Source organism: Pipistrellus kuhlii, unplaced genomic scaffold (genome assembly GCF_014108245.1).
Source record: "Pipistrellus kuhlii isolate mPipKuh1 unplaced genomic scaffold, mPipKuh1.p scaffold_m20_p_1, whole genome shotgun sequence".
NCBI lineage: Eukaryota > Metazoa > Chordata > Mammalia > Chiroptera > Vespertilionidae > Pipistrellus > Pipistrellus kuhlii.
Window position 1 is genome coordinate 5078215 of NW_023425404.1, and position 20965 is coordinate 5099179.

Genomic DNA, 20965 nt, shown 5'->3' on the forward strand with positions numbered 1-20965 from the left:
AATTTATCATTAAAAGTACCAAAATGGAGAAAAGGGGGGGAAAAGAAGATATATGTACTACTATATGTAATACTTAACAATTAAAAAACAAAAAAATAAAAATAATCAAAACAATTTTTAAAAAGTGCCAGAATATAATGCGTTATCCTTTTTCTCGTCCCTCCCCCCACCCCCTCTCTCAATGTGACATTGTGGGGGGGGGGGGGTTTTGTTTTGTTTTTTTACCTATTTCATGCCATTCTCAGTAAAAAATAAATAATTTAATGACAGATTTTACTATTTATTCTAATATTGCATACTTGTTATAAATAAAAATACAAGGACTTTGATATTTACACAGAATTACTGAAGTGGGCACAGAGGCAGCTCTCAGCCCTTCGAACTTATATAAATCTATAGGCATTCATGTTTCTTAGCTCATGCTGACCTATTTCAGAACAATGGACATACTGCCTAAAAGTATGTGTTTTATTTTAAAGGTAATACAATCAACATACTATATATAAAAGCTCAGGGACTAGAATGGAGGAATAACCAGAATGACCGGTGGCTATGACACTCACTGTGGCAGCCAACCAGCCTGATCTGGGCCTCGATTGGCCATTCTGGACCCCAGCATCCTGATCAGGGGTGTGCCCGGTTATCAACTGCCAGAGGACCCTCCTCCCCTGGCAGGCCCAGCTCCTGACTGGCCCCTGACATCCCAATATGGTGTGGGGACAGCAAACCAACTGCCTGCAGCCCCTCCCTCTGACCAGCCCAGCCTGATAGGACCCCACTGGGGTGGGCTGGCTGGACCGCACCTGTGCATGAATTCATGCACTGGACCTCTAGTTTTATATAAAAGGTAATATAAATGAAAATTGATCTCCAATGAAAATATTCATAAAGCTCAACTTTTTTGAGGCATGACCAACATATAACTTTGTATTAATTTCAGATGTATAGCATAATGACTTCTTATTTGTATATAGCTCAATTCTTTTTACTTGAAGAAAAACTCATGTTTTACCAATACTCTCTACTATAAGCTTTCTAGTGAGTAAGCAATAAAGCCAGCCTTGTTATTAAACTTTAAACAAAGAAGAAATTTTAAATGTTCCTCAAAGTATTACTGCTTAGGGGGGAAAAAATAGAGATCCCATTTTTAATTCTAGTATATCTATTTTCCAAATACAGAACAAAATAAAATAGAGACTAGAGTCTGGGTTCCCTTCTTAGCTAGGAGGGATAGTGTGATTTCAGAAAAAAACTAAAGGACTATTTATATCATCATATTGATAAATCATTTAAATTTTGCAAATTATCAATGTGACTTATCCAGAAATGTATTTAAAAGGTAATATAAACCAAACTCAGTCTGAGATAAAAATATCCATAAAATATGGTTATAATAGTGGTATGTATTTTTTTTCAAAATACTTTTTTTTCATACTAGATGAAACAAAATAAAGTTCTTTAACATCCTATATAATAAAAGGCTAATATGCAAATAGACCAAATGGTGGAATAACTGAACAGTCACTATGACGTGCGCTGACCACCAGGGGGTGTGCACGGAACATGGAGAACATCAGTAGCAGGTGGCAGAGCACAGAACATGGTGTGCATTGGCCACAGCAGGATGATGGAGCAGGTGAGCACAGGGGCCAGACATAGGTGGGGTGCCAGTTGCTGTCATCAGGGTGATCCTCTGGTGGTTACTGAAAATTCTTTGCTCTCATACACCACAGCCCCTGCAGTGCTCATACCTACTGCTGGTGCCTGTCACACTCGCACCTGCTGCCAGGGCTCGGTGCTGGCCCTGGCCTCAATTGCTCAGTGACATCAGCAGGTGTGAACAGTGGCTGCCGGCCCCGATTACCCTGAGGGCTTCTCCACCTTCCCTGGCTCCTGAGGGATTATTGGGGCAGCAGCCACTGCTCCTACCCACTGATAATGCCACCTCCCTCCTGAACCCACTGCTGGCATCAACCCCAATTGCTCTGTGCTGTCAGTGGGTGCAAACAGGGCCAGCGCTGTCAGTGTGTGGGAGGGGCAGCAGTGGGAGTGGGACTGCCATCAGATGGGAGCTGGGGGTTGTGGCTGGAGGGACCAGAAGGGGTGTAGAGGATGGGCTGAGACCTGCCTCTATGCCCACCGCAGCATCACAGCTCACAGTTCCTTTCAATGTGCACAAATTCATGCACTGGGCTCCTCGTGTCTATAGAAATACCTAGCATTTCTTTTTAACTGGGTGTGCTTCATTACCAAGAAGTTCCCAACAAATAATATTGTTAATTTTTCCCCCTGATTCAAAGTTACATGTGAAATAAAAAGTTAATATCACCATTGTTTGGAGAATAGATCTTAAAAGTTTTCACCATAAATTATTGTAACAGAGTGAAATGATGCATGTGTTAACTAATCATTTCACAATGTATACATATATCAAATCATTTATTTTGTAAACCTTGAACTTATACAAATCTATAGATCATTTATATCTCAATGAAGCTGGAAAAATTTTAAACAAAACATAAAAAAGGTTAATTTCATAAGAGGAAAACTATAGTTAAATCTTAAGCATGATTTCATCTACATTACATTGAATTACTAGATAAAACCATATCAGAGAATTCAGTGTCAAATTAAATTTTGAATGCTTTACACAAGCTTTCCTCAGCTTACTAAGGAACAAATGCAATGAAATGGTCCACTTTCAGTTAACTGCAATATTCTTGAATTTTTCTATTCTTTATACTTTGCTAAAATTATAAAGCAATTATTGTCTATAGGTTTAATTTGACAGTTATTCAGTACACTAGCGGCCTGGTACATGAAAATTCATGCACTGAAGGGGGCTTCCTCAGCCCGGCCTGTCCCCTCTCACAGTCCAGGAGCCCTGAGGAGTGGGAGGTAACCCAGCAATCAGGGGAGGGTGATGCCCCATCACACCTCTGCTGCTGCCACTGCTGGCAGTGCAAACCTCAGCCAGCCCTGATTACCTGAGCCTCAGGCAGCACCATCTGAGGCTTGCCTGTGCCTCAGAAGGACCCTGGGTGGCTGGGGGGCTGTGGAGTTTGGGCACCGCCATCTTGAGGCTGTGAGCTCTGCCATCTTTGAGGGTGTGACAGTCAATTAGCATGCTCCCTCCTTATTAGCTGTGGACACTTCCATCTTTGCAATGACGTGAAGGTAAATTAGCATATTCCCTCTTTAGATAGAATAGTCATTTTTAAGTTGTGTAAATTTCTCCTTTTTATTTCGTTTGCTTTGGATTTTTTATTTGATGTTTGATAAATGTTTTATTTCAAAATCACAAATATTAACACCTTGACATTAATTTTAATTTTTCTTACCCTATAACCCCTCTTGTGCCTGACTAAAGAGCAGGCTGATCCTTTTATACTCAGATATTCACTGTTTTAATTAATATTATTATTTTTTAAAATATATTTTATTGAATTTTTACAGAGAGTAAGAGAGAGGGATAGAGAATTAGAAACACTGAAGAGAGAGAATCATCGATCAGCTGCCTTCTGTACCCTACTACAAATGTGCCTGCAATCAAGGTACATGCCCCTGACCAGAATCAAACCTGGGACCTTTCAGTCTGCAGGCTGACACTCTATCCATTGAGCCAAACCGGTTTTGGCTATTCACTCTCTTAAAAAAAAAAAAATCTTCGTTTAATATCCCCTTAACAGTTTCTCACTTTAAAATATCTGAAGAATAAAGAGCATTCTCAATTCCCATTGTGAAACACTGAGTGCCCTCAGCAGGTAAGTCCACACCCCTCATGCTCCTGAGTCTACTCTTTCCAGTTAAGTTGCAAGCTCTCCAAGAGTCAATTGTGAAGGACCTTCAGTTCTGGCCTTGAGGACTTGGCTTGCAGCCGGCCAATCCTACCAGGAGCACCATTATAGAAGGACCATCTCCAACAATAACTACAACAGCAGAAGTAAGGGTATAAGTGAGTAATTAAGGTAAACTGAATGGGCAAAATCTTCGAGCAAAGGAAAAACATGTGAGCCCAATGTTCTTGATCTACCCCCCACCCCCCACCCCAATGTGCTGAATACTAATAGTAAGCTGTAGTGGGCAACACACCAGACAGAAAGACTGTGGGAATTTGGGAGTTTTGCTTAAAAATTTGCCTTTTACTGCTTCATCTTACTTGACTAATTTAGTTCAGAATTACATACAAAAAATATTTTAAAATATATTTTTGTTGATTTCAGAGAGGACGGGAGAGGGAGAAGGAAATAGAAACATCAATGATGAGAGAAAACCATTGACTGGCCTCCACCTGCATGCTCCCTACTGGGGATTGAGCCTGCAACCTGGGCATGTGCCCTGACCTGGACTTGAACCTTGACCTCCTGGGTTATAGGTCTATTCTCAACCACTGAGCCACACCAGCTAGGCTAGATGAAAAATATTTTATAAATAAAACATAACTTCCTCTTAATTGAATGGCATTATCCAGCATAATACATTCTATTTCAGCAGAACTTTGCTAGTATTTCTTCCATTTCTCTGACACTTTCATTTAAAAAATAATTATGCAACAAATTTTATAACATAGCAGAGTATCTAAATTAGGACTATGTGCCTTATTTTTAGTTGTTATGATCACCTAGGGATTGAATTGATTGCACAGTTTCAGTTGCATAAAACATCCCATTGTGTAGCTCTGCCTATTCTTCATGCTGTTACTCTGTTCCCCAGCTAAATCATTCCTATAAACAAAATCAGAACTATTGTCCATTCACAATAGTTTATCTGAGAGTTCCTGAGGAGTTTTCAATATTCTTGACTTTACTCACTATGATTATAGAAATATGTTATTAAAAGCCACGTTAATGGAGACATTTGACTTACATTCAATACATAAATCGAGACAGATTATCACAGCACCTAGTCAAGTAAGTAAGTATCTGTCACTAGGCCATGGAGAATAATTGGTTCTATTTGACACCAGATCAAGAAACTCAATATCTAGCAGTTTTCTTTGAAAATTCAGAGTTGTTGTCAAGTAAAAATAAGTGCAGATAAAAGCCATTCATTGTTGGACCTTAATAATTTTCTTGTTATTACTAAAGGAGCATATTCAGAAAAGTTACATTTTATAGGAATGGGCATTTAGCTGTGTGTCTGCTCATAAAATGTACAATTAGGAAGCATTATATATATATTTCATATGGGAAGAAATAAGAAAAAAATGGAAATTTAATTTAACCCAGAAGGTCAATTGTGTGTTTCTGGTTGTATTATGTGCTTCAAACAGTTGTTTTGAGTTTAAACAAACAGATAGAAAAGAAATAAATACCAATAAAAAGTAAGATATTAAAGTAAAATCCAGTTAAGTACAAATGGATCAAAAACTCAGGAAAAAAGTAGTCTTAAAGTAATTCAGAAAAATATTGTCTTATATCCTAAATTTTTTATCTGAAAAAATTTTAAATGCATCAATGATTTAACAGCATTTTATAGAAATCAAATAACATCAACATAATTTTAACACATTGATGTTAAAATCTATTTTTTGTTATAAATGCTGGATTATAAAAAACATTAAATGCTGTAACATGTAGATATAGGTTTGTTATCCAAAAAAGTCAGAAACTGTTTTTATACTGAATCACAAGCATGGAAGCAGAAACCCCAAACTCCTAGATATACAAAAAAAAAAAAAAAAAAAAAAAGGAAGGATACAATATCAATGGATAATTGGATATTACTCTCACAGAAAATTATAAAATTCAGGAATCACAAAGTCATGTACACTCAGTGGACATATAGACATAGTAGACAAATAATTAGAAATTATTGAGAAAAGGAAATTTCATGAAGTAGATACCTGTCATTGATAAAAGCTGATAGTATCACCTTAAGTATTGGCTCACTCTGAGCAATAAACAGAGCATAGAAGTGAGCCAAAAGAGAGAAATGCCACTGCTTAGATGCTGCTGATCTCCTGGTACTGAGGTCATTGTCTATCATGGTTAATTGCATGTGTCAACTTCATTAGCTACCAAGTGTCAATGATAAACATTCCTGGGTGTGTGCATGTGTGTATGAGGGGGTTCTGGGTGAAATTATCATTTAAAATGGTGAATTCAGCGAAGTAGACTGCCCACCCAATTTGGTGGGCATTATTCAATCCATTGAGGGCTTGAACAGAAACAAAGGCAGAAGAAAGACTCCACTCCCGTTTTCTACCTCACTACTTGAGAGACATCTCATCTTATCTTCTCCTGCCTAGGACTAGAATCTACACCATTGGCTTTCCTTTGGATTCCAACTTTCCTGGGTCTCTAGCTTGCAAACAGCAGTAGTTGGGACAGGTGTAGCTTCCAAAATATTGTGAGTCGATTCCTCATAATAAATCTCCTTTTATACTGATTCTGTTTCTCTGAAGAACCATGATACACTTCTCCAACTTAAAAGGCCCATTGGATACTTTGCTAAAATTGATGTTTTCTGCCAGAAAGGCATAATATTTATAGTCATCACAGTTGTCCTTGATAGATATTGTGTTGTCACTGATTTCACAGAATTCTCTTGATCCTTGAAGAGGTTGAAAAAAATTTTTTTCCCTTATATTCCTTTATGTAACGGGGATTCTAAGTCTGTGTTCTTTGTCCATCAGTACTGGCTAGAATTTAGAATTTCCAGTGAGATAAACATCCCTTCCCCCCCCGACCCCCCCCCTTTTCTTTCTTTTTTTTTTTCTCTTTTACTTTCCCTTGATATCTATTCTTATATGTACACTAGAGGTCCAGTGCACAAAATTCATGCACTGTTAGGGTCCCTAGCATCTGCCAGCCAGGTACTCCATCCCTTCCCCAGGCCAACCCCGTCCCCTAGTCAAACTCCCAGACAAACTCCAGGTCAAGGGGACAATTTGTATAATATGTTTTTATTATATAGGATAGGGAATTAGATAAATGATTCAAGTAAGAATGATTTCCACAAATCCGAGTTAATTTATAATTTCTTATTGTCTTACAAATACTATTGATAGTAATTCATTTCTTACCTCAGAGTGAATGTTCCAGCTTTTTTGGGAATACCATTCTCTTTCACAACCATATGTTTTAATACTCTGGATTTTTTTATGATAATATTCTTATATCTTACTGCAACCATAAAATCAAAGGTATACTTACTCGAGAGATTAATGGGAGCAAGTTATGGGGTGGAGAACTTTCTTTGTTTTAATTTTATGCAACTTTAGTTCCTGTGAAAATTATATTCAAAATGCAAAACTTGAACCTTTTCAGTCACTGAGAAGGTGAAGAGCAGTTCCTTAAAATTGTTACCAATATCTTTGATTATAGAGCTTACATTTGATGTAGGATTGTGTCATATTATTGATATACTTAAAAATTGAGCAATACACTTAGGATGGTTCTCATTTTTCCTAGACGAAAATATTGGAACTATTCAATGTGATGGAATAAAATATAAATGAAGTTATTTATTAAGTACTATAAGTCAAACTTTACTTCAGGACACTAATATAGATGCGATCTATGCTTTGCAAACTTTCATACATCAGCAAAATAAAAATAATTGGATCATACTTCATCTACAAATGATGCTAAAGTCCTTTATCAAATCTTAAAAGTTATCAGTTTGCTCTTAAAACAATATATTATATTGATTAATCATATATGTGCTATGGAAAAAAAAAAGTTTAAAGGTTAAAAAAACACACATCTCTGTTAATGGAAAATATACCATACAAAGAAACCTGTGATGAAATTAGCTTTTAAATTTAGCTTTGAAAGCAGTATTTTGTCTTTTTTATACTCTATTTTCTTATTTTTGTGAAAAATGGTATCCATGCAAGCAGTCTCAATAAGGTGTTTGTCAAGACTTTGGAGTAACTGATACAAATTTAGAAAAGGATATCGAAATGGCTACATACCATGCTTAGTTTTCTAGTAATCTGATATCCATTGGAAGATAATTTATCACAACATATTTATATTCCAATTGAATTTGAACCACTTCCAAATAAGAATTGCCTATTGACTTGATGAAAACCAGAACAAAATAATAAAATCATACTTATTGACATTTTTAGTTATTTTAGTGGTTGTAGATTCATTTGTATAGTTGCAAAATGGTAAACCTCATTACATATTTGCCACATGACCTAATATGTATTTTTGAAACACTTCATCTGTATTTACATCTAAGCACACTATACATGAGAAAAATTCCATTAGAAATTTGAGTCAAATGGACACACAGGAAAATTGACATTTTTTTTTTGCATTCTTATATTATTTTCATTCGTATAAAATGCTCCCTGTGTGCCAAGCACATTGATAGATGCTAAAGATTCCATGGTGAATAAGACATAATTCCTGGAGTTCATAGTATTTTATGGTTTAAAAAAAGCACTACAGATTGCAATAAGAGCTACATTTAAATTGTGTGTGCATATCGTAGAGCCAGAGACTGGGGAATACATGCTTACAGTAGAGTAACCCCAGCTACCTTCATGATTTAGAATATAAAGCCCATGAAGGTAGGGACTTGGAATTCCTGGTATACCATCATATCCATAAAGTAATTCAAGAGTATCTGACCCATAGTAACAAGTAATATTTGAGAACTGAATGAATGAATTAATTAATGACTAGCATATATTTTCTAAACTGCTAATCAGTATTCTTTCTAAGTATATTGCTTAAGTGTTTACTTGAAATAGGGGGAGGACTGTACCATAAGAAGAATGGGAGACATATTTTTCAGAAGGAAGAGAGAGGAGATAAAAAAAAATATTTAAATGTGGGAAAGACTGCAGTGCAGAAAGGCTAATGTGGCTTGAGCAGCATTATTAGCAGGTGTTATGGCAAGAGGTATGTATTCTATTGCAGGGCATGGCAAAGTTAGATCTATTGTTTTCAAAGTCATCAATGGGAATGAACTCCTATGGAAGGCTTTTATCAAGTATAAATTCATGAAATGGTCCCAATGGATTATAAAGAGTGCTAACCGAAACTGACTTGGCTCAGTGGATAGGGTATTGGCCTGCAGACTGAAAGGTCCCAGGTTCGATTCTGGTCAAGAGCATGTACCTTGGTTGCACACACATTCTCAGTAGGGAGTGTGCAAGAGGCAGCTGATTGATGTTTCTAGCTTTCTATCCCTCTCTCTTCCTCTCTGTAAAAACTCAATAAAATATATATATATATTTTTAAAGTGTTATTGTGTATCTTAAGGACAATTTGCCTTCCATATTCCTTGCTACCATATCTATTGACTATCTTTAGTTGGACAATGCAAATTTAAATATTGGATTTAGATTAGGAGATATACCGTAAATGATTCAAGTAAGAATGATTTCCACAAATCTGAGTTTATTTCTAATTTCTTATTGTTTTACAAATACTAGTAATTCATTTTTTTACCTCAGAGTGACTTCCAGCTTTTTAGGGAATGTTGTTCTCTTTCACACCCATATGTTTTAATACTCTGGAATTTTTGAATTTTCTTATATCTTATTGCAACCATAAAATCAAAAGTGTACATACTTGAGAGTTGGGCCTAAACTGGAAGTCGGACATCCCTCTAGAAATCTGGGACCACTGGCTCCTAACCACTCACCTGTCTGCCTGCCTGATCAGCCCTAACTGTCCTCCCTTGCAGGCCAATTTGGTTCTGATTGGTCAGTTTCTATGCCGCTCAGGGTCAAAAGCTCTGCCTCCTAGTCAACCATTGGCTCCACACAGTTCACTCAGATTTGGTTTTGATTGGTCAGTTTCTATGCCAGTCAGCTTCTCCAGGCTTCTGAGAGAAACAGAGGTATGGCTGCTGGGAAAGTCTGAAGAAAAAGAGAGAAGCAATGGCTAATCAATAGCTACCATGGAGGCTTCGGATCAGACCCTGCCTCTCTCTCTGGGTCTCTCTCTGGGCCTGATCTTCAGGCCCCTCAGCAGTCAGTGCTGGGTTGCTATGGCAGACTGCAAGACTGACTTCTGGTGTTTGGTGGAAATTTGGTTGGTCATTATGGACCCTGGGGTTTTTATATATATATATATATATATATATATATATATATATATATATTAAGATTACTAGAGGCTCAGCACACAGAATTTATGCATGGATACAGTTTCTAGGCCTCGCCTGCAATTAGGGCCATCTTCCCCAGCTGTCCACAGCTAGCCCTGCTCACCACCACCACCCATCCCTGGTCCCCCCTTGGCCATCAGGTGATTGGTGCCTGATAACTGGGGAAAGAGACTGAGAGGTCAGCTGTTCCAGCCCACTCTCTGGCCCTCTTGCCACCACACGTGGCCATCAGGTGATTGGAGCCTATTGGCTGGGTAAACAAACTGGCATGTCTCAGAGGGAAGGTGGAAAGGAGAGATGGAAAAAATTAATCAAAGGAATTATTTGCATATATGCATAACCAATGGACACAGACAGTAGACAGGTGAAGGCCTGGGGAGAGGTGGGAGATGGGTGGAGGCTTTCAAATGGGAGTTAATGGGGGATATCTGTAATACTCCCAACAGTAAAATAAATTTAAATAAATACATAATAACAACATTTGGGATGTCAAAGGCATTTTGACTGTAATTTACAGACATAAGACATTTCAGGTAGAAGAGGCTATGTCTTTGAGAAATGTGGGGTTGTCATTACATGAGACATAGTGGTATGCTAAGGAAATACAAAAAAAGTTTACATTTTAAAAAGATAAAAGAAAGGACCAGTGAATTTGATATACCAATACTACTGGGAGTTACAAACTGGTGGCCATTGGGCCAAATCTTGCTGCAATATTTTTAATAGAATTAGACTATGCATTTTCTTTTTAAGCATGAGCCTCAATGCATTTTATTATAGTATATCCTTTCAGTTGTATATGTGTAATTAATGCCTGGTTACTTATGCACCTAGGCTTATAACTATTTAGAAGAAACTAAAAAGGAAAATAAAAAACTAAAGCTTTCAAATGCATGCTGAATAACAAATTAAGGAAAAAGACACAGTTTTTAAATATAATCTTTATTTAATTCTTACAAATAATTTAAACTGATGGCCAAAAGTTATCTCTGGTAGTATTTTTTTAAAATAAAGTTTTATTGAGATTCAGCATGAACATTCATTTGCATGTAACCGAAAGTGCCTTTCCCACTATAATGGCAGACATATTTATTACCTTGTCTGTTAAAGACAAAGTTTGTGAATCCCTGGTCTAGATAAAAAAAACAACAACAACAATATAGAGTAAGTTAGTTTAGATATGTTTAGATCCTACCACATCAATATATACAATATAAAAGGAATTTTCTATGTACTTTGTCTTATTTACAGTTGCACAGGTCCTTTAAGATGTCCAGCATGAATCAACAAACAGAAATGAAATCCGTTTGGTGATTTATCGACACCTCTCTACAGTATTGGTATAATTCCGTGAAATCTGAAGGGATGACCAAGCTACCCACCTCTCATCTTAAAATAACACCTCTTGCACTGAAAATGAAGCCAATACCTGGAGGTTAGTATAAAGTCGAATGTTGAATTATTAACTAAAAAAAATAATAGTAAGAAGATATAGCATAAAAGCAAAATAGACTTAAAAATTAAAATCTAAATGCGCATTCTGACCTTGGTTATATCTCCTGCGAATACTGGCATGTAGAAGAAATATGAATAAATGACATCATCATCAATCACCCTCCATTTTCAGTGTGTCTGTCTGTCCATTCTGCTTTTGAAATAAAGTGCAGGCACACATTTTAAAGCAACCCACCATGTGATTAATAAGGGCAGCACCGAAAAGAAACATAAAACTGCTCTGTCTCCTTCATCTGCTCTTCTGCTGCAGTGATTAACCTTTGAGTTTATGAGTATTTTTGCACTTGCTTCAGATAAAGTATTTTATGAGTTCCTCCCTTCCAGGCAACTTGGATTAAACTTATCAGGCCTAGGAACATAGTGACCCATAATGGCTATTCCTCTCGAAGTCATAATCTCCCTCCTTTATCTGAGCATTCCAGGCACAAATAGGATGGAAACATCAAGGCAAAGACAAGACAACTTGTTAAGGTCATATTTTATAACATATACATCATTCATGCCTAATTGATTTGCAGACCCACCTAAAGACAGATTGCCATACATTATAAATGCTGAGAATATGAAAATATCATTTTTGCTCCCCATTAATTCCCATTTGGAATGGCTCCTGACTTTACAAAACTTTTTGGCAGCACACTCACTCATGACTGATCACTTCTTTTCAGTGTAGAAATAGGGCGGAAGCAGGAAGATTTATCATTTAGTAAATTCCTAATGAAATAACAAAGTGTGCCAGGGTAACTCCAACTCAGTACCATCCCACCTTCTAAAATATAGCAAGTAAAAAAAAAATCCATGTATAATTATATATATATATGAGACATAATAAAATGGAGTAAAAACTCAAAAATATTCCTGACTTCACCAATATTTTGTGACTGTACAGACATCTCATTGAAAGGGATACTTGACTCAGTTTCAGAGATGGCACCCAATCCTTAATAAAGGAATCAGGTTAAATTCTCTTTCCACATTTTGACATTGACATCATCATGGATGTGAGGAAATCACATCATCCTGTTACCTGTCACAATCATGGGCATTCACTCTAAAATCATTGTGAATCTAAACTCAGGACCTCCTTCTCATTAAAGGGTACCCCATTAGGTTGTCACCTATTATTGTTTCTCTCCAATTTGTATAAAGAACTCTACCAGCAGATAATAAAAAAAGAACATTTTCTGATCATGGAACTTTATGATAATATTAGAGGCCAGCTGCCTGAATTCATGCACAGATAGGGTCTGGCTGGCCTGCCTCAAATGGGGCCAATCAGGCAGGGCCAGCTAGGGGGAGGGGACATGGGAGATTGGAGGGCTGGCCCCATCTCTGATCAGTTTAGGGGGGCCAATTGATGACGAGTCTGGCCCTGGGGGAGAGATAAAGAATAAACTTTTTAGATTGAAGGATGTGCACTCTTCTGCTGCCAGTGAGCCTACAGGGGCAGAAAGCAAGAGCAGATCTGTACTCTAGAGACACTGGCTTTTTACAATGTTTCTCTTCTATCGGCTAAATCAAATGGGGCCACAGATTTCTGTATGCCCTTGACATAATAACTCCCATAAACCAAGTTCAGAATTATCACTCTGTTTTGCCTTAGAATCATCAGGACATTTGTTTCATTCATTGATCCATTATACCAGTCACGAACAAAAAACCCAGGTTTGCCCTGGCACTGTGGGTCAGTGGTTGAACATTGAATTATGGATCAGTAGATCATGGTTTAATTCCTGGTGAGGGCACATACCTGGATTATGGGCTCCATCCTCAGTAGGAATTTGCAGGAGGCAGCCAATCAATGATTTTCATCATTGATGTTTCTATTCATCTCTCCTCCCCTCTTCTCACTGAAATCAATAAAATAAAAAAAATAAAAAAAAATATATATATATTATATATATCAGATATATATATCAGATTATTCAGATAATGATGTCACAACTGGACCTTCTAACTGTACATTCCATTTTTCATTTTTTCCTAACTCTGGAATTTTCTTTTCTGGCTCTCTGCTGGTCATTTTCAACATCCTTTACATCCTGGGAAATGTATCTGAAATTTTGTTTTTGTTGTTGTGTTTTTTGTTTTGTTTTGTTTTTTTATCATCTTTCTCTAGTAGGAAATTGATTCTGAGGTATATCTTCCCCTGAAATCCTCTATAGAAAGGAGACTTTTCTTCTGACTTTACTCCTGCTACTTTGTCTTAAGGACATGACAACCTTTCCTATTTCTCATTTTCATTTACTAGTACTTCCTCCTCTATAAGAATGCCAATTTTTTAATGTATGGCATTAGGCTAAAATGCACAGCACCCCTACTTACAGAAGTTATCAACCAGTTCTCAGGACTCTTTATCTGTTTTAAATATTTTATCTTCTGAGTCACTGTCCTTTTCATTCACAACATTTCTTCCAAATCATAGTGATTTCAACATTCATGTTAATAAAACCTCTAACAAATTAGACTCTCAGTTTAGTGTTTTTTTTGTTTGTTTGTTTGTTTTTAATCTCTTATCCCATAAGAATTACTCAATCACATGATGCTATTCTGGTTAAACTAGTCATTACCTATAACACCAGCCCTTATCTATAACACTTTTCAGTCCACAGGCCAATACTCTATCCACTGAGCCAAACCAATTAGGGCAGAAAATAATCTTTATAAGTGTCCATCACACATCCAGCCATCTACAAGCACTCAAGTCCATGTGCTATGTCTTTTCTTTCTTTTCTATGGAAGGCATATATGGGATCCCAAAAGTAAGTAAACCCTGCTTCTTGTGCATTAGATTCCATCCCCTCTTACACAGAAGACATCACATCTGAAATTTCTTCATCTGTTTTATCACTTTGATCCATTTTAACTGAATATTTTCATTCGTATAAAATTAGTTTAATTTGTCTTAAAAAAATCTCTTAAACTTAACTTTCTCTCCAGATTTTGCTCAATTTTCTTGTTCTTTTTATGACAACATTTCTGGGAAAAAAAATACTTTTCTTACTTTCTCCCCAGTATCATAAACTTTACCATTGCTATGCCCCAGAGCCCAGTTAACATGCCTCTATGCTTTTCTATCTTCAACTCCCATGCAATCTTATATAACCTTTTTGTTTCAGATGCCATTCATATGCTCATAACTGAGAACTATGTTAGTAAAGATCATTTTCCCCTTGAACTCCAGATTTCTTTTCAATTTTTTTTCGTTTTTAATATTAGAAAATAATATATTTATGAAAATAGCTTATTGATTTATTTTGAAAATATGTGTAATTTGCATGTAAAAAACATACTTTGAAGTATACAGTTTGAGCTTTGACAAATACATGCACCCATGTAAATCCCACTCCAAGCATGATGTAAAATATTTCCAATACCCTAGATGCATATTGAATTTCAAATTATCTTACAATTTCACCATCGTTACAACCTCAGGAGATCATTTAGTCTTACCCATTATGATCTAGAAATAGACAAATCTGTGTGCTAAGGGAACACCAGCAGATTGAAAACGCATCTTGTTAGAATTATGCACAACAATCATTTCCTCAAACAATATACTCAGACACATTTATCTTAATTGAACTTCAGATTTTTATACCAAACTCCTACTTGATAGTAATCTCCACTTACTTGTCTAAATAATGGTCATCTCTCAACCTTTATAAATTCGAAACTCAAATCTGCCCATCTCTTTTAAACCTATACCTCCTAACTCTTTACTCTCTTAATTTTTGGCAACTCCATTTGTCTAGTTGTCCAAGTCAGAAACTGCAGGCTTCCTTTCTTCTATTCTTCCTTCTTTCCTCATTCCCTCTGTCCTTCCTTCCCTTCGTCCTTTTCTTCCTTCTTCCTTTTCTCTCTCCTTCCTTCTTCCTTCCTTTCAAACTCCACATTAAATCAATTAGCATATATTGTGTAATTCTTATTAAAAATCTACCTAAAATTCTATTACCACCTCTAAAACTACTGCCCTGTTCTCATTAGCTTCCAAATTATGTGTGTGTTTTTCCCCTTGAGCACCTTTAGTCTGGTCTCAATATTGCAGCTAGAATGATCCTATTAAGACAAGGTCACATCTTATTGCTTCTCTGCTCAATGCCTTCCAATTATTCTTTATCCTACTCAGAGAAAAAGCCAAAGTCCCCACAATGGCATGTAAAGCCTTCCAGGGCTTGACCTTTGCTCCTGTCTGAATAATCTCCAACTACCAACTTCATTTCTCTCTCTTCTTTGAACATGACAGGCATGTTTTAGCCTCAAAGCCTTTGCACCATGCTGTTCTCTCTGCCTGGAGTGCTCTCCCCTGAGATATCCACTTCACTCGCTTCCTCATGATCTCCTGGTCTTTATGCCAATAGCACTTGCTCATAAAGACTTCTTTTATCCTCTACATAAAACTAGACCCCAGGCAGTCCCTAGCATAGTCCCTAGTTTGTCTTCATAGCAACTCATACTCATCTCAATCTAATATACTACACATTTTATTACTTTGTATTTTTTAAATTTTAACTAAATTTCATGAGGACAGGGGTTTTAGACTCCTTTGTTTACCTCTGTATCATGCTGCCCACCATAGCCTCACCTAGAATAGTGCCTGGTTTGTAGTTGTGTCTCAATAAATATTATCTGAATGAATGAATAGAAATATGATTAGTCATCTATCCAGCCCCTTTTCAATTTTGAGTATCATGGAACAAAGAAAAAGAGACAAAACTTTTCAAGTTATAAACTTATTTCAACATTTACTGGAAAAAACTCAAGGAATTACTGAACCTCGGTGTCACGATATGGCACATTAGAAGAGAAGGTGCTTCTTCCTAATTCTCTCCACATCCAGCAATATATCTGGCAAGCCAATCATCAGCATTATTGTGAAAAATGACATTTTCCACAGACAGTGAGCATAGTGAGCCTTCTATTTTATACGTAAGAGTAGAGAACATGACTATGCAAAAAAAGAGAAGGAAACAATGTGTAGAGGTTTACAAATTACAAGCTGTGTGTTAGCATACATGAGACACTAATTGGAAAGTCTTAGAAACTACTGGCAACTTTCTGAGGGTTAGATGGTCTCCAACCATGTAGTGTATCTGGGCTTATTCCAGTTTGGGAATGAGCAGTGTGTATGCTCTTATTTTGTAGTCATGAGAAGTTTGGGCCAGTGAAATTCTTTTATACATCATATAAACTAACTGAAATTTCATTCTTCTCTTAACGTTAAAGATTTTATTATAGTTAAGAACACAAGTGCAACAGACTCCCCCTGTCCTCATTAGCATAATTTACATACAAACCTGCACTGAGCTCTTGGTGGTGTCAGTCCCATCAATGCATAGTGAATTTTCAAAATTCATGAATTAGTCGAAAATCACCATTTTCTTCAACTATACATGTTTAGTTCTTTATTTAAGGCATATAAAATGTATAGGAATTCATTTTACAATTATAGCTCATAACCCAGGACATTTTACAAAGAATTGTTTTGCAGCCTTTATTCCTGCACAAGATTTCTTCCTGAACAAAATTATTAAAACAAATACTAAATCATATCTCATCTGATGACATTATCTCCAATTATGATTTTTTCTTTTTACTTTTTGAGGGATAATCTGATCCCTTGTGTGGAATTTGTGTTCTTACTGTACTTATAGTTATCAATAATATCATTATATATACACCTAGTGTTTATTCATCACCCTCTCTGCTCCTAGAATTAGGAAAACAAGGATGTTAGGGGAAGAGAGCCCTTTCCATTTCTTTTGCTGGATACACTTTATATTGAGCATCAGTAGACTTTTGTTTGGAAGTTATAGATTGTTTAAAATAAAAGGAATTATTTGACTTGCCTTTTACCACAAATCTTACTGTATAGCCCAACAATATGGTGATATGAGGTGAACTCATAAGTTCTACAATTCTGATGTGTGGATTTTGTTCATTGGGAACAGCATCTACATTTAAAATAGGGGTCATTACTGGTAACAACAACAACAACAAAATTCAAACCTGTAAATAATTTCTGTGAGATTATTTGAGCCAGACTGTAGACAACTGCTGAGAAGCAGAATCTCAATTATTGTGATAGTGTTCCAGAGAATGGCAGTTTTTCACCTCGTTCTATAAATTACCATCAAAGGAGGAGAAATACAATAAATGGGTTACATGAAATCTACTTGTGACAGGTGAGAAAGGTGGGAGAAAGCAAAGTGGGGAAACCTCTGGGGTTGGATAAAAAGTAAACCATAGATGGATGCTTCTTTTACACAGATCCATAGGATAGTTAACAATCAACAATTAACAAGATAACAATAACAATGAGGGAATCTGTGCTCTCTGCTTGAACACCAGGGCTGTGCCCTGAGGGTCCAGGAAAAGGGAAGTTACAAGTTGCCCAGACATTCCACAGGTATGTTATCTTAGATGCAAAAAGACAATAGACTCCATAAAGATGGAAGTTGATCTTTGTCTTGGAAGATAATGGCCTAGGATGTGACTACCTACTACAAACTGCCTTTTAATTAAAGTTCTTCATTTCAGACCATGCTTTGTGGTTACTTTAGTTCTCCTGAGTTTGCAAGGTCGCCACACAGGCCTTTGCTGCACTAGTCAGGTTAGCATGTGGTCCCTTTTTCATCCCCATTACTATTTCAAGTTGTAAACACTGTCTTCATAGCAATTTTACATTTACTCAGCGTTGATGAAAGTGGTAATTCTGTACACAAAGAGGGCAATTTTTAAAATAATGTAAGGTTGCATTTTGCAAACAAAGCGCTGAATCATCAGAGAAAACCCAGGTGCCCTCCTTAAAAGAAAACTTTTTAATCCAGGGTTCCTTCCATTAGCAAAGACAGCTTCAAAATTAAGATCACTTTCCTTAAGTTAAAGGTGAAAAACACACATTTATTTTGTTAGATATCGCTTCTCGTGGGACAAGAAGATGTGTTTTATTCATCATGATTCATCCCAGTGACCTAGGGAGACCTTTTTAAGAGCAAGCATCCAGGAAGAGAATTGCTATCTCAGTGTCATGTTTCTGAATGGAAGCACACAGTTCACACAATCAGGCAAGGAGAAAGAGGGGTGCGTGTTAACATGCCTGTGTCACCAGGGCAACCTGTTCTCTTACATTCATCTCTTCCTGAAAATGTTGGCCAGATGTTCTCTGACCATGTGAGACCAGGATTCCACATGCAGAAAAAAAGTCCCTGCTTTGTTGTTTGTATCTGTTGCTAACACCTGTCTCATTACCTTTAATTCCCCCAAGAGCCTTCTGTGTGGCATTCTGAGAAAAACAGCAGACACACTGATTAGGAATTTGGAAGAAAGGGATTTCCCATTCAGCTGCATCTATGACAACAGAGATTAGATGCTCTGTACCACCCAGGAGAGGCAATCTTGGCTCGGGTAGAACTTGTAATGCAAACTGGAGTTTAGTTATCAAGCTCCACTATTGAGATATGTTTTCACTTCTTCATGGCATGATGTCCTCCTTTCCTGCCTACCTTGTTCAAAGGAGCTGTCAGGTCAGAAAAGGGGAAAAAAATGAAACATTCTTGTTCTCTTCCAATTTCCCAGAGGGGAAGCCCTGCTGAAATGCCAGGCATGCCCTGCTGCTTTCTGCATCAACAGATGGCAGATGGTTGCTTTCCTTGTATTTATTTCCCATTCAGCAAATTGCAGGTCACATCTGGTCTAGACTCTGCTTCATCAGAGAAAATGGGAGTTCACATTCTTTATAGGTGGCTGGCTTTAAAAAAAAAAAAAGAAAATAAGGAAAAAATACGTGTGAAAGAGAAAGGAGAAGAGAAATAAAATAGAAAGACAGAGAAGCCATTAAAAAGGTGACATGGAAATCTGAACAGCTGGTATGATTTCAGTCTCAGCAAGCCATGTAGCCAGACAACAGCCAGCAATCAATGGAACAAAAATCCCAGAGACAGCCAAGCCATCGAAGAGAATAAGAATGAACTTCCAGATGTAGCAGAGAAGGTGGAAATCCGGTTTACCATTCAGAGATGCTGTGCCTGATCCTTTTTATGTTTCAACTTTGATTTTTATCAGTAACTTTTAGGAGACTCATCTGTGCTTTAGAGTTTTAAAATGCACTTCCACTATATTGTTCTACTTTATTCTAGATCTCATTGGAAGATTGTAAAAATGGAACAACATTCTGCTAACTGGCCATCCGAGCAAAAAACAGTTGCCAGAAGGATCATGGTTATGTGATTTGAGGCAGTAAGAACATTCCTGAGCTAAATTCTTGATGTAAAGAAGAGTATTCAAATTAATATGCCTCTGATAATTATCAGTTGTGGCTTTGAAGGCCTGGGATAGCAGGGGAAAGGGATAGGGGTGGGGTTGAGGGTAGAGATGGGATGGGGTTGAAGTAGAAGTAGGGGTAGGGCAGGTTACAAGGGATCAATGGGAGAAAAAAGGGTACATATGTAATACTTACAACAAATTTTTTTTAAGTAATGCATGACCCAGAGACTGCATAATACATAAAAACTTAATATGTCTACAAAAAAAAAAATAATAATCCCAATATGTAAAAACCTTGAGTCCATCACATCCCCAATGACTGGGAGGCTTGATCAACCAGAAGTCTGTCCTGCAGTCAGTGCTAGTTTGCCATGGTGACCCAGCACTGACTGCTATGGCTGCAGGCATGGTGACTCAGCACTGACTGCTGTGGGGGCTGCAAATCAGGCCCAGACAGAGGCCTAAAGAGAGAAGCAGGGTCTGATCCATAGACTCTGTGACAGTTGTTGATCAGCACTTGACTCTCTCTTTCTTTCCAGGCCTGGCGAGCAATTATGACTCCTTTTCTCTTCAAGCCTCCACCAGGGCTGCTGATCAGCCTCGCCTTTCTGATCAGGCCCTGTGGATAGGCTCGGAGCTGCTAACTGGCATAGAAACTGACCAATCAGAACCAAATTTGCTGGCAGAGGAAGACAGTTGGGGGGCAAGATCAGGCTTGCAGGGAAGTGCAGTTGGGGGTGAGATCAGGCCAGTAAGGGAGGGCAGTTAGGGGTGATCAGGTAGTTAGGGGCAATCAGGTTGGCAAGGAAAGGCAGTGGGGGGTGAGATCAGTCTAGCAGGGGAGGGCAGTTGGGGGCAACCAGGCCAGCTGGGGAACACAGTTGGGGGAGACCAGGACTTCAGGGGAGGGCAGTTGGGGGCCTTCAGGCTGGCAGGGGAGGGCAGTTGGCAGTGAGATCATGCCAGCAGGGGAGCGGTTGGTGGCAATCAGGCAGGCAGGCGAGCAATTAAGAGCCAGCAGTCCCAGATTGAGAGAGAGATGTCCAACTGCCTGTCAGATAGAGCCTCAACTGGCAGTTGGACTCCCTTGAGAGGTCCCAGATTG